Genomic DNA, 12,078 nt, shown 5'->3' with positions numbered 1-12,078 from the left:
ATAAAGCAGAAGGGACATCATGGAGGATGTGAGGGAGTTGTCCTCTCAGGTGAAACTTGAACTCACCTGGACACCTGCTTCAGGAAAGGAGGTGAAAATGGAAGTGAGAGGAGTTTACTGCAGGTCAGCCGGAGTAAGCTCCCCTCACATGGTCTCAGGTCAGCCCTGGTTATGCAACTGTCTCCATGACTGCATCTTGGATTGTGGGTCATGCAGCTGCCAGAACTGTGGAGCATAAGAGGATCAGATCGTTTGGAACGGTGTCTATCAATCAGCTGATCATTTCCTTCAAGCTGGAAAAGTTTCACTGATCTTGGCAAGAAAAGAAGCAAAAAATAAAAGAAAAAAATGAACAAATTCAGATATCCTTTAATTATTCTTAATTTTTTTCTTAATTATACAATGCTATAATTATAAATTGATAATGATCTTCAGTACAGACAGCAGATTGTTCATGATAAGGTTGTACAGTTAAACCAAGATGAGCCTTTCAGCAGGCATTTGATTTATATGAAAATGAGGAAATGCCACCTCCAGGGCAGCAGAACTCTTCTGTAAGTGAACAGAAACCCCCATTCTCAAGAGGATCAAAGATCTATTGCTTCGACCAAACCAGGGGAACTATCGAAGGAAACCACCTGAGTATCAGACCAGGACCTGAACCAGAGTCTGGGTCACACCTTCAGGAGGGGATGGAAATTTTTCTTTTGGGTTTATTCAGAAAATTCAGAACATTTACATTGAGCATTTGAGAACACACTGAATTTAACACATGCTTACCTAACACTGTTCACACTGGAGAAGCAGGGAGGGGCTTCCTCTTCTTTTTCTACTGTTTACTAGCACATGTCCACTACCTGCAGCTAGATAAGGCTTAATATGAAATGAAGCAAATCTTGCTCCAGACTCCAGATTTCAGATTGCTTCCCTACTCCTACATTTAGCCCTCCAAGCGGAGAGATATGGAAAAATAGTCTCTTCAAATTTGGATATTACTACCACTTGATGACGTCATCGATAGTCTCCGGTTGCCTATTAGCACGTAGCTCCTAGTGCTTGGAAAATTCACATTGGTTTTAAAACTTTAAAAAGTTATGAAAAAACAAAAACTCAATAAGTGTAAACTCATGCCTCAAAGCACACTCATGTGAAGAAATATGTTTCTTCTCCTCACCACAAGCGTGACACGGTTCCCCGTTTTGGTGGAAGGATAGCCTGCTTAAAAAAACACTTTTGGACACCAAATGCCTCTACAGTTGGAGCAATAAGGAGGAGCTGATGTGTGGAAGGGCGAATGATTTAACTCAGGAGTGTCAGACCTTATCTGGCCTCCCAGATGATTTAATCTGGCCCAATCTTGAAGAAAAAAAAAATAAAGGATGTTGGGGGGAGCAAGTTTCTAGCCCATTCCTATAGCAAACTATGGTTCTGTAAAGGATAACCAAACAGGGCAGTTGGAGGCCATTCTCATCACAGATTTGAAAAATGGCTAAAATTGGGCGGGGCTATTGGAGTTCTGTTGGCTGGATTTAATGCCAATTGTAGTCAACCTTTGTTCACTAACTTCCAAGATCACCAGAAAGTTTTACAAGCCAGTAGATTATTGACAACTTAAGGCCTTCAATTCATGCTAAAGCTAACAAAACAACAACTGACTGTTACAGAATCAAAGATGGGCGGGGCTTTTATACTTTAACTGGAGAGCATGATGACGTCAAACATCTGGGACTCACGCCAGTTGACCAATCACAAAATGAAACTGTAATATCTGGTTTCAACCTGTAGGGGGCCGCAAACAGACTGTTTTTGACTATATTTTCAGGAATTGAACACGTTTATTTTAATTTGTCTAAAATTTGGCAGTAACCAACAGACGGCGCTTCTAAAAACCCCATTTATAGAGGTCAACAGTCAAAAAAAGTGGATTTTGTGATGGGTTACCTATTTAAAAAATGTGCAAAATTCTGCCACTAGGGAAGCAAAGGAAACTCAAGACCGGCATAATAAGAGATCAAGAAATAATTATAATAAACAATGTAGTAGTAAGTGATTGGGTTTCTAGGTTGGTTGATGTATTTTTTTTAACTGAGAAAAAAAACAAAAACAAAAAGTTTATTTTGCTATTTTGTTACTGGTCCGACCCTCTTGAGATCAGATGGGTTGAACCAAAATGAGTTTGACACCCCTGGTTTAACTGGTTTAACTTTGAACTTTGCTGCACATTTTATACAGAGAGCCCCAAAAATGGTTGTAGAAACTTGTGTAGCTATGCATGAACTCAAGAATTTTGAATGCATAAACCTTTACATAGACTTGCCATTGGAAAAGGCTGCTTTAACATGAGTTGCTAAGGGGGATGTGAATGTAGCTTCATAGTTCATTGTGATACATCTACAGATTGGAATCAGTTGATGTTTACTTCTCCAAACCAATTCTGTTGACCCCACACACACACAACACCACACTAAACTTATTGGCAGTAGTTCAGGTTGTGCTCTAATCTGGGTTGTTCTGCTTCTCAGGGATTCCTGGAGAAGAAGGATCTCGGGACACTGGGGATTTAGGAGAGCTGTGACATGCAGATCAGCTGCTGTGAAGACCTGACAGATTTAGAGGAAAAGTCCTATTTTTAAAGGTTAAATCTTTTTTTATTAGAAGGCTTGTTTATACTTCCACACAAATCCTGACAACCTGCTTCTAAACTTCCTTTATTCCTGAGACTCACTAAATCTTTGATCTGTTTCTTTTTTTTAATCTTTCAAGAAGCCTTTTAGTCTTTCCCCTTACCTGCTTTAGTCCCAAAGTAAACAATCTCAGTGTCTTGTACGCCTTGGTTATTTGACTGACACATTCACACACACTGGTTTCAGTGAACTGATGCAACAGATTTATTGGGAATTTTGAGTTCTGAAGACCTTTCTGTGCAGGAGGGATTTTAATTGCTTTCTTCCAAAGCCTGGCTGCAGGACTCTATGAGCAGAGCATCATCTGCATAAATATGAGATGCATCATGGTCAGTGGAGATGTGATCTGCTATCGCATAACAGTCCGATTGTCATAATTATTTAAATAAATCAAATCTCATTTAAAGAAAATAAAAAGTACATTTTAGAAATTAGGGGTTAAGGTTGACAAACTGAGGCGTTGAGCCTTCTTCTCAGTGACATCATCACAACAGGCAGGTGTTGGTGACTCCTGACTAGGACAGGGAAAGAAATTCTAGAGTCCACCATGCTTACATTCTCTGCCTCTCATCTACATCTTGAGGCCATCAGGCTTCCTCATTTGGGTGGATGCTGAGGTCATTATGACTGAAGAATCAGAAGCATGTTCCAGTGTGTCCAGAACCCCTCCAAAGTAAGGATGCTGATCGGCTCAGCTTTAATTTTTGGCATGACAGACATCTCTGTAATCCTGCTGGATAAATGTGGAGGAGATGGTTTAGTAGAGCGATTCATTCCTTCACGGTACCTGAATCTGAGGTCCAAGTGACCTCAGCTGATCTAACATAAGCTTTGTTGCCCAAGATGAACAAAATCCTGTCATGGTGCCTCTGTCAGTCTCCTCCCCCTCTCCACTCTCCCCTCCTCTCCACCTGGCTGCTGATCATCCCCAGCTGCAACCACTCATCTCGTCTCCTCACCTGCCTACTTAAGGAGCTCCAGGACCTTCATTCCCCGCCAGTCCGTTGCCCCTGATGGTGCATATTCGGCCACCTCGTCTACGCCACAGTCTTGCCACGTTTTTGCCGAGACTCTGTCTAAATACCTCTCTCACTCTCTCTCAGGAATCTCCTACCTCGAGTGGTTGCATGTTTTTCCCCACTTCCGGATCTCCAGTCGGGTCTCCTTCCACGGTCACACCACGAGCCTCTGCCTCTGCTTCACGTTCCTGCGTCCAAGACGGCCATCTCCCTCTTGGAGGACAAGATCGCCTACTACGCCTCCAACCTCTGCCTCCTGCTCGGAGCCTGCTTCCTGTCCTGTTCAGGACCCAACCTTCTCACCACATTATTAAAATTATTGCCTTCCACGCTAGACCTCTGCTGTGTTTCTTCCGGGTTCCAGCGTCTGGGTCGCTACGTGTTCTGTAGTCATGACAAATCCACTGAAGTGAAAAAGCTCTACTGAAGATAAGAACATAAAGATAAGAAAAGAAAAAAATCACATTTCAGAGGTGTAGCAGTCTATTTTTTAAGACTGGAACGAGACAGAGAAGAGAGACAAAAGAACATTTGAAAAAAGAGGGCAGGGCCATCACAGGAGCCCTGTGACCCCACATCCAGGGAGGAAGCGCTCTGTGTGTGAATCCAATGTCAGTTTTTGACATTCAAATGTACATGTGAACACAATTGCAAGTACACACAGTTATGCACAGAATGCATTGTTCTAGTTACAAATCAAGAAATAGGCACACACACAAATCCAGTAACACTATTAAAACATAGAGAATCACTGGAACATCTGTTAAATGACAAAAGAGAAGAATGGCAGAAATGAGAGAAGAAGTAACAGCTAATTACAGTTTATCTGGAATATCTGACAAAAGATATAAAAATGAGGCTTTTGACATTGAGAGGATGAAACCAGAACCTACAGAATCACTGGAACATGTGTTAAATGACAAAAAAGACAAGTTTCTAATGGTAGGAATGGGAGAACCAGAAACATCTGATGACAGATTATCTGTAAAATCTGACAAAAGATATAAAAATGAGGCTTTTGACGTTAAAAGGGTGAAACAAAAATCTATAGAATCACAGGAACAACTGTTAAAAGACAAAATTAATGCTGAAATAATGACACGTTCATCTGGAGCGGGCAGAAACAGGTCTGGACCGTCGAAACCACTTCCTTCTGAAACTATGTTTGGAGTTTAAAAATAGAGCAGTGCAGCCAGAGCGCACATCGACAAACCAGCGGCGGTGCCTGGCAGCTCACACAGTGACTGATGCTGAGAGCAACAATGGCTCTGGTTGTGGGCGCAGTGCTCCCCGGCGAAAACTCCCCACAATCCCCCCCGTTTAAAGTCCGGACTGTGAGTTTAAGTCGTCCTGCAAAGACACTTCTTTGTTTTCTTTTCTCCTTTAAGTTTTATGAGGCAGCTGATACACACACACACGTGCACACCCCCACACACGCGCACGTCCTGGTTTTCTCCAACAGCTGCAGGACTTTGAGCTTCTCCTGCACAGCTGACCCGGATACGCCGGCGGCTATGAAAAGAGCTGTTGTTGACCACTGCTGACCCCCGGCCCCCCTCCCCAACTCTCCCCTCATCCCTATGCACTTACTCGCACACGCTCACACACACGTGCACAACACTCAGACAGGAGGGCGGGAATGCAGTGTCGACCGGTGGGGTCACTCTAATCTCTGTGAGGACATTTTATTCTGTCAGATTAAAGGTGAGTGGATTTTTTTTGTTTATTTGTTAGTAGAGTGCACAAGAGAGAAGCTCCATGATGCATCTCTGTGGGTTTGCAGTTCTTCAGTTCCACATGAGTTTAGCTTGGGGTGTTTGACCCAGATCCTGTGATGCTGCCTTTGACTTCTGCTGTGGATCTCCTGAAGCCACGGACACATCGGACATTTGACAGGCGTTCAAGAACACACTAAATATATAGCTCCTGGTGTTCACACTGAACAAACAGGGAGGGGCTTCTTCTTTTTTTTTTTTCTTTAATGTTTACTAATGCCCACCACCTACAATTAGGAGAGGTTTAGTGTGAAATGTCAAAGTGGTGCAACTCTTGTGAATCTTACTCCAGACTTGTTCTTTTACGTCTTTATTCTTATTTATGAAAGACCCGAAGTCATATAATTCCAGTTTTCAAATTCAGTTTTCAATGGCTGCAGAAACTTTCATAGCGATATGTGAAGTTGAGAGTTCTTAAACATGGAAGCCCAAAATGCACGTTTACATTGAAAGTGGTCCCTTGGACGCCTGTGCCGAGGGCGGTGTGAACATAGCCTGAGAGTGATGCTACTCCCTCAGGCTTCATCCAGACTGCTGTCCTATCAAACCAGCTCCTATGAAAACAGTCCCAGCCTCACACCTGCTGCAGCACCATAACTATATATCACCTGACATTTAAAAACCTCAGCTGGCCTCTTTCATTCTGAGTCTCAGGTTATGAGGTGGAAGTGATCCGTCAGCGGCGGGAAAAGCAGGACAGCGGCTTTGCGAAAAAGGAGAACAAGAAAAGCAGGACGCAGAGTGAAAGTGATGAGGAGGAGGAGAGGCAGCAGAACGAGGACACCGAGCGGCAAAGGGGGATGAAGAGCTGCAGCATCACCTGATGCCACATCTGTCCGTCTGACTCGTCCAGACTCTGTAATCTCTCTCTCAGACACTTGCAGACATCACTGAGGGAAAAGTCATGCTTGCAGATTGAAAGAGATCTAACAATAAAAAAACTTTTAGTTATTACACCAGGATCATCCAGGGAAATTCAGGTCAAATTAATTTATTACACAACATGATGGTACAGAGCAAGTAGTTTTTAGACTATACATTCCAAATAAAGTGATTTTTAAAGATTAGCAAATAAATAAATGGAATTATGATTAAGGAAACACTTTGAAGGCCAATATCAATCAATATCAATCTACCTCAGATCAGCAAAATTCCACAAAATAAACCAAACTTTAAGAGCGACCACAGCAGCAAATATAAAACACTTTTTTCTTCTTAGCCCCTAATGTTTTTTTCCCCTCCGTCCCCATTGCAAATGGCTCATTAAAAGAGTGCAGACTGCCACCTACTGTAGGGGGTTACATAGTCACATCCAATCCAGGACTCTGAAAATATGACATTTCAAGGCCCGAATCTCAAATATTTTAGTTTTTGTAGTGCCTTTGCATAATTTTATAAGGACCTTTAATGGGTTTTTGGAACACTTGCCCCAAAACTTTGCCGAATGAAAGTACATTTTTTTTTATAATCGAGTTGACCTTAAAACTTTATGATTTAAATGATGTTGTAGTTCCTGTTATATTGAAGTTTGATTTTTTTCATTTCTATTTCCAGCTCAAAGATTTAAAAGGTAACCAAACCCTAAATCAACATTTTTTAGCTGTTGATCTCTATAAATGGGGCTTTAAAAGTGCTGTATGTTGGTCATCGCCAATTTTTTGATAAATTAAAATAAAATTGTTTAATTCTTGAACATATAGTCAAAACATACATGTGTGCTGCCCCTAAAGGTTCAATGGAGGTATTGCAGCTGAATTTTGTGATTGGTCAAACCATGTAAGTTTCAGAAGTTTAAAGTCATGATCAGCAGCTCCAGTAATGATAACAGTCCTGCCCCTAAGCCCCGCCCCTCTGAATGGATTTTTTTTCAAATTTCGGCTGTGGGTGGAGTCAGCGTCCAACTTCCCTGTTTGGTCACCCTTTAACCATTGTGGTATCAGATTTGAGCCCTGAGGGACTCCGGAGATTGTATTCCAACTATAAAAAAAGTCTTTTTTTTCATAAGCGTTAAATACTTTGTAGAAAATGACTTTTTTTCGATTCAGAGAGCTCTCAAAATGAGCAGCGTACCATAATTCAGGAAGAGGCGGACCTCAGAGTGGTCACAGTTTATAAGAAGACCACAGCTTTTCTCACCATGATATGGTTGGAGCAGCCGCAGCTTCACTTTTGTCTGTTGTCTCCTTAACTTCTGCAAAACATTCCAAAACAATTCTGCTGTTCTTCAGACCTGGGCTTATTTTCTCCCAGAAAAGAAGTGTCTTTAATTGTGGGGTTTCTCAGGGCACCGTAATGGGCCACATGCTTTTTGTCAAAATTATTTAACACTTTTTTTAAGCAGATGGTGCTCAAAAATAACTACCACCCTGAGAGCATCTGTCTTCTTCCTCGCAGATTCCTGAGTCTTCATTAAAAAGTTCCAGATGTTTCATTAAAAGTTCATCAGTTTAATATTAAAAGGAAGATAGCTTTAAATATGCAGCGTCGTTCATTGCCTCACAGCACCAGAAAATCTTTGAAATATTCAAAAGCACTGGACGGGCTTTCTGTCAACTTTAGAGTTTTAGTCAAAATCCTTAAAATTGTTCCACCTACTCACCACAGTATTTATCTGATCTCCTTTAGATCTCTTATATCTCAGATCCTCATCCTCCATCCATCTCATTTTCACCAATGAAAAAAATACAAAATACATACACAGGTACAACATAAAAAAGAATAAATGTGACATATAAAATTGAAGGAACGTTTATTAAAATAAAAAGCAAAAAAATGTATATTATGTTGAAGTATTTTGCAAAAATCTCCTTAAAAATAACTTTTTTAAAGTTATTTTTGCAAACTATAATACATTTCTGAGATTCTCTGGCTGTTGGTTTTGCGGTTCAGCTGCACAAAAACTAAAATCAACTTTAAACAAATGCCTACAAAGACTATATTTGAAAGTATACACACTTAATGTAATAAATAAACGGTGCAGCTGAACTGCGTGAATGAAGATCTACTGCCCTCTAGTGGATAAATTAGCCTCATCCAAGCAGGAATTCAACTGACAAGAGAACAACTGTGGGAATTGTGGGTCTTTTTAAGCTCAAAAAGTCAACCAAGTGGACGAGTGGTGACAATTTTTATTTTAATATTTAGAGGACAGATTAGGATGCAAGGATGTGTTTTTACTTATGACTTTAATGGAGCAATCATCATGTGTTGAAGTTGCGCCTCCCTTTCTGATAGCAGCCACTAGATGGCAGCAAAGACTCATTTTTTTTCTCTATGCTTCATTTTTGTTTTCCATGAAACAAAAGTCTTGCAGGACCTGTTTCATCCTTGTTCACTCAAATGCAGTCGAAGGAAAAATTAGATTAAATACATTTTGAAAATAAGATCATTTAATTTTATGTAGGTGATGTGTGTGGAGGAGGGAGGGGGGGGGTATCAATCCATCTTTAGTAAATAGATTTTTTTACAAACTCATCATCATATTGAGTTTTATTCAACAGATTATTTAAAACTGTTTTCATATTATTACTGTTATAAGTTTTTTTTTTTTTTTTTTAGAAAAAGTGTCTGAACAGCAGACAAACAAAATATCATGTTTGGATAGATTCTGAATCTGGATAAAGAGAAAAAGCTCTAAAGTAATCAAGTACTGCAACCGCTACAGATCCACTGTAATAATCCAGACTACACTTTAGTCTTTATAAATAAAAGAAACAATTTTTTATGCTGTAAGAGTGTCTTTCTTTTGAGCCGGGAATTCCAAATAAAATATTTTAATTGATAGTTTTCATAAAATAAGGGACTTTGAGACCTTGTGAATGTCTACTACATTTTCATCAAGTCTCTACTAAGTAACATGCAAATTATTTCCATTCAGACTTAAATATGCTTTAAAAACATCCAGAAATATCAATAAAATGAACTTTTAGTTCTTGTAGCTGCAGATTAGAATTAGGCGGGATTATCATAAACTGAAAAGTAGAAGCAAAAATCAGATTTTCCTTAAAATACATGTCCTAATGTTCAGGATAAATGAAGAATACTTGATTTTGAATTTAAAAAAAGTTTGTTTTATTAAACTCTTAGTAAATGCAGAAAAAGTAGCATCTTCTGCTGTGTTTCGTCCAACAATTAGTTTATTTGTCAGGGAATAAAATCAGTTTGATGCTCATTAAAGGTGATCCAAACATTTTGTCTAACTCTTTAGATGTAGGGGGAGGAGCTAAAGGAGGGGGTACATCATAAAAGACAACATAATCAATGATTTTTCGCCGTTCTTGAGTCCATCCCACAGTCATGAAGGGGAAGTTGGAAATTCTGATTTTATTTTTCCAATCACACAATTGAAAATAAAGAAAAAAACATCTTGACAACAAAAGGTAAACAGAAGAAAGAGAACTTTTTTCACAAAATTTGGCAATATTTAAATGTATTTAAGGTAGACGAGCACAATCGTTCCACAATATATTATTCAACCAAATGTTGACACCAATCAGATTGATCAAAACGCTCCGAGGTCAACGGGAACAGAGCTGGAAAAACACTGACGACCTGGAAGCAGCTCCTTAAATATAGACACTAATAACTGAGTGCAGACAGCTGTGACAGACTCCAGGTGAATTACAGAGGAGGGCGGGGCTCGTGTGGGCGGAGCCACAGCCAGCCTGCACAGAAACCAAAACAAAACTAAAATGTCACTGGAACAGCCAAAAAACTAAACATTTAATCTGATAAATATCAGATTATTCATATCTGGGAGCACGATTTTGTATTTTTATACCGTTTTAAAAACTTTCAGAAACACAATAATATGATATTTATTCTAAAAGAAAGTTAGTTTGGATTTAGAACAGAGTTAAAGCCAGATTTGGATCTGTAACCTAACTGTTAACACGATCAACGTCATTCTAGTAGATTCTGAAGGAGAATAGCGGCTCGTACGAGCCGCTATTCTCCTTCAGAATCTACTAGAATGACGTTGATCGTGTTAACGGTTGAAAAGTTACAGTAAATCAAAGAACATAAACGCTGGAGCTCCGGTATTAAAGGGTGAAACGGGTCATATTTAGGATCAAACTGACTAAAAAAAGGAGCTTTCTTTTTTCTAGGACTCCAGTAGAAACTGTATCTTTTCTGGATCTCTGGACGCGTGGCGTGCATCTCTCTTCCTGCTTCTCTTTGTCCTTCATTCTGCAGGGGTTTGAGGTCAAACCTGTTAACCCCTCCATTCAGGGTCATGTCATCAGCACACAAATGAACTCCCCGATCCCCCCCAGGCAGAGAGAAAGCTTTCATCGCCTGGCAAACATTGAATCTGGCAGCAGGTCGGCTCCGCCGGTTTCACTGCAGTAGGGACGGTGGCGGTATGATGGTGAGGCGGGCTGCGCTGCAAAGAAAAGATCCTTCCAGGCCCCGCTCTGGGATTTTAGGGTGCTTGTTTGTTGTTGCAGGGCGGCCTGTGGTGTTAACCTGTGACCCCGCCGACCTGCAGCTCTGTCCACGCGTCACAGCGGAAGCATCCGGGACACAGGCAGCGCCGGGGGCATCAAAAACACAGCTCAGAGTGGGGGTGTCAGCGGATGGATGCTTCATCTGTCTGCAGGAAAAGTGAGAACGGATGCAGTTGGTGGTCTGGCCGGAGCTCGGAGGACTCCTTTGAGCGCTGAAGGGGGGGGGGCGGTCCCAGTGATAAACACTTGTCCGATCAGGGGTTCCAACTTCAGGCCTCGAGGGTTAACGCATCCTGCTTTTTTAGATGACCCCACTCTGCGTACTCCTGATTATCTGGATCAGCTCGTCTAATGAGAAGCAACAAGAAAAGAGTTGATTACAAAACAGTCGACAGTGAGTGACAAGAAACTAAAAGGAAAATGTTAAAATGACTAAAATCAACCAGGAAAGATGACTTGTTAAAGTCCTCCTCCGATGAAAATGATGTTTTTTGAGTTTTTAACGTCTATTTGTGACATTTTTCTTATGAAAAAAAAAGTAAAGGATTGTAAATCAATGAAAGACGTGGCGCAGTGGTTAGCGCTCTTGCCTCACAGTAAGAAGTTCCCGGTTCAAATCCCGGCTGGGGGATCTGAAACAGAACCGCCAACTGGGGACCTTTCTGTGTAGAGTTTGAATGTTTTCTTCGTGCATGTGTGGGTTTTCTCCGGGAACTCTGGTTTCTTCCCGCCGTCCAAAAACATGCCTCATAGGGTAACTGGTGACTCTAAACTCCCCCTAGATGTGAGTGTGATTGAGGCTCTGTAACTGACTGGCGAGTATATTCCCATGCCTTTGCACATCAGAAGCCAGGTTTGGCTCCGGCGACCCCGAAAGGGACAAAGCAGCCAAGAAGATGAATCAAAGAGAATTTTGATTTTAGCTTTCATTATTTCCCCCAAGGACTCTGATCTGATCTGAGAAACCAGTGGATTGGATTTGGTCACAGCAAAGTCAATAAACGTTTGATAATTAGCTAAAAGAATTTTTGGTGGGGTAGCAGAAAATGTAGTAGAAGATGTTACATTTGGCTGGAAAAAGTCCTGAAATTAGATTTGATCAATTAAAAAACGTGAAAGTGAAATAATTACTAAATAATTACTCAGTCTT

At 40.7% G+C, this 12,078-nt stretch overlaps 2 long non-coding RNA genes across 2 annotated transcripts; one reads left to right on the top strand and one right to left on the bottom strand.

The window, feature by feature from the left end:
• Positions 1-2,864: 2,864 nt before the first annotated feature.
• On the bottom strand, positions 2,865-3,356 carry LOC112136936. Its single transcript, XR_002917453.1, has 2 exons — positions 3,240-3,356; positions 2,865-2,988 (listed from the first exon to the last, which is right to left on the bottom strand). It is a non-coding gene; the product is annotated as an uncharacterized LOC112136936 (long non-coding RNA).
• A 169-nt stretch (positions 3,357-3,525) lies between these two features.
• Positions 3,526-4,032, top strand: LOC112136927. The gene is made up of 2 exons (XR_002917451.2): positions 3,526-3,700; positions 3,788-4,032. It is a non-coding gene; the product is annotated as an uncharacterized LOC112136927 (long non-coding RNA).
• The last annotated feature ends 8,046 nt before the right edge of the window (positions 4,033-12,078 follow it).

The sequence above is a fragment of the Oryzias melastigma genome, linkage group LG11, assembly GCF_002922805.2.
Source record: "Oryzias melastigma strain HK-1 linkage group LG11, ASM292280v2, whole genome shotgun sequence".
NCBI lineage: Eukaryota > Metazoa > Chordata > Actinopteri > Beloniformes > Adrianichthyidae > Oryzias > Oryzias melastigma.
Note: the sequence above shows the minus strand (reverse complement) of the source record. Positions and strands in the feature narration are given on the sequence as shown.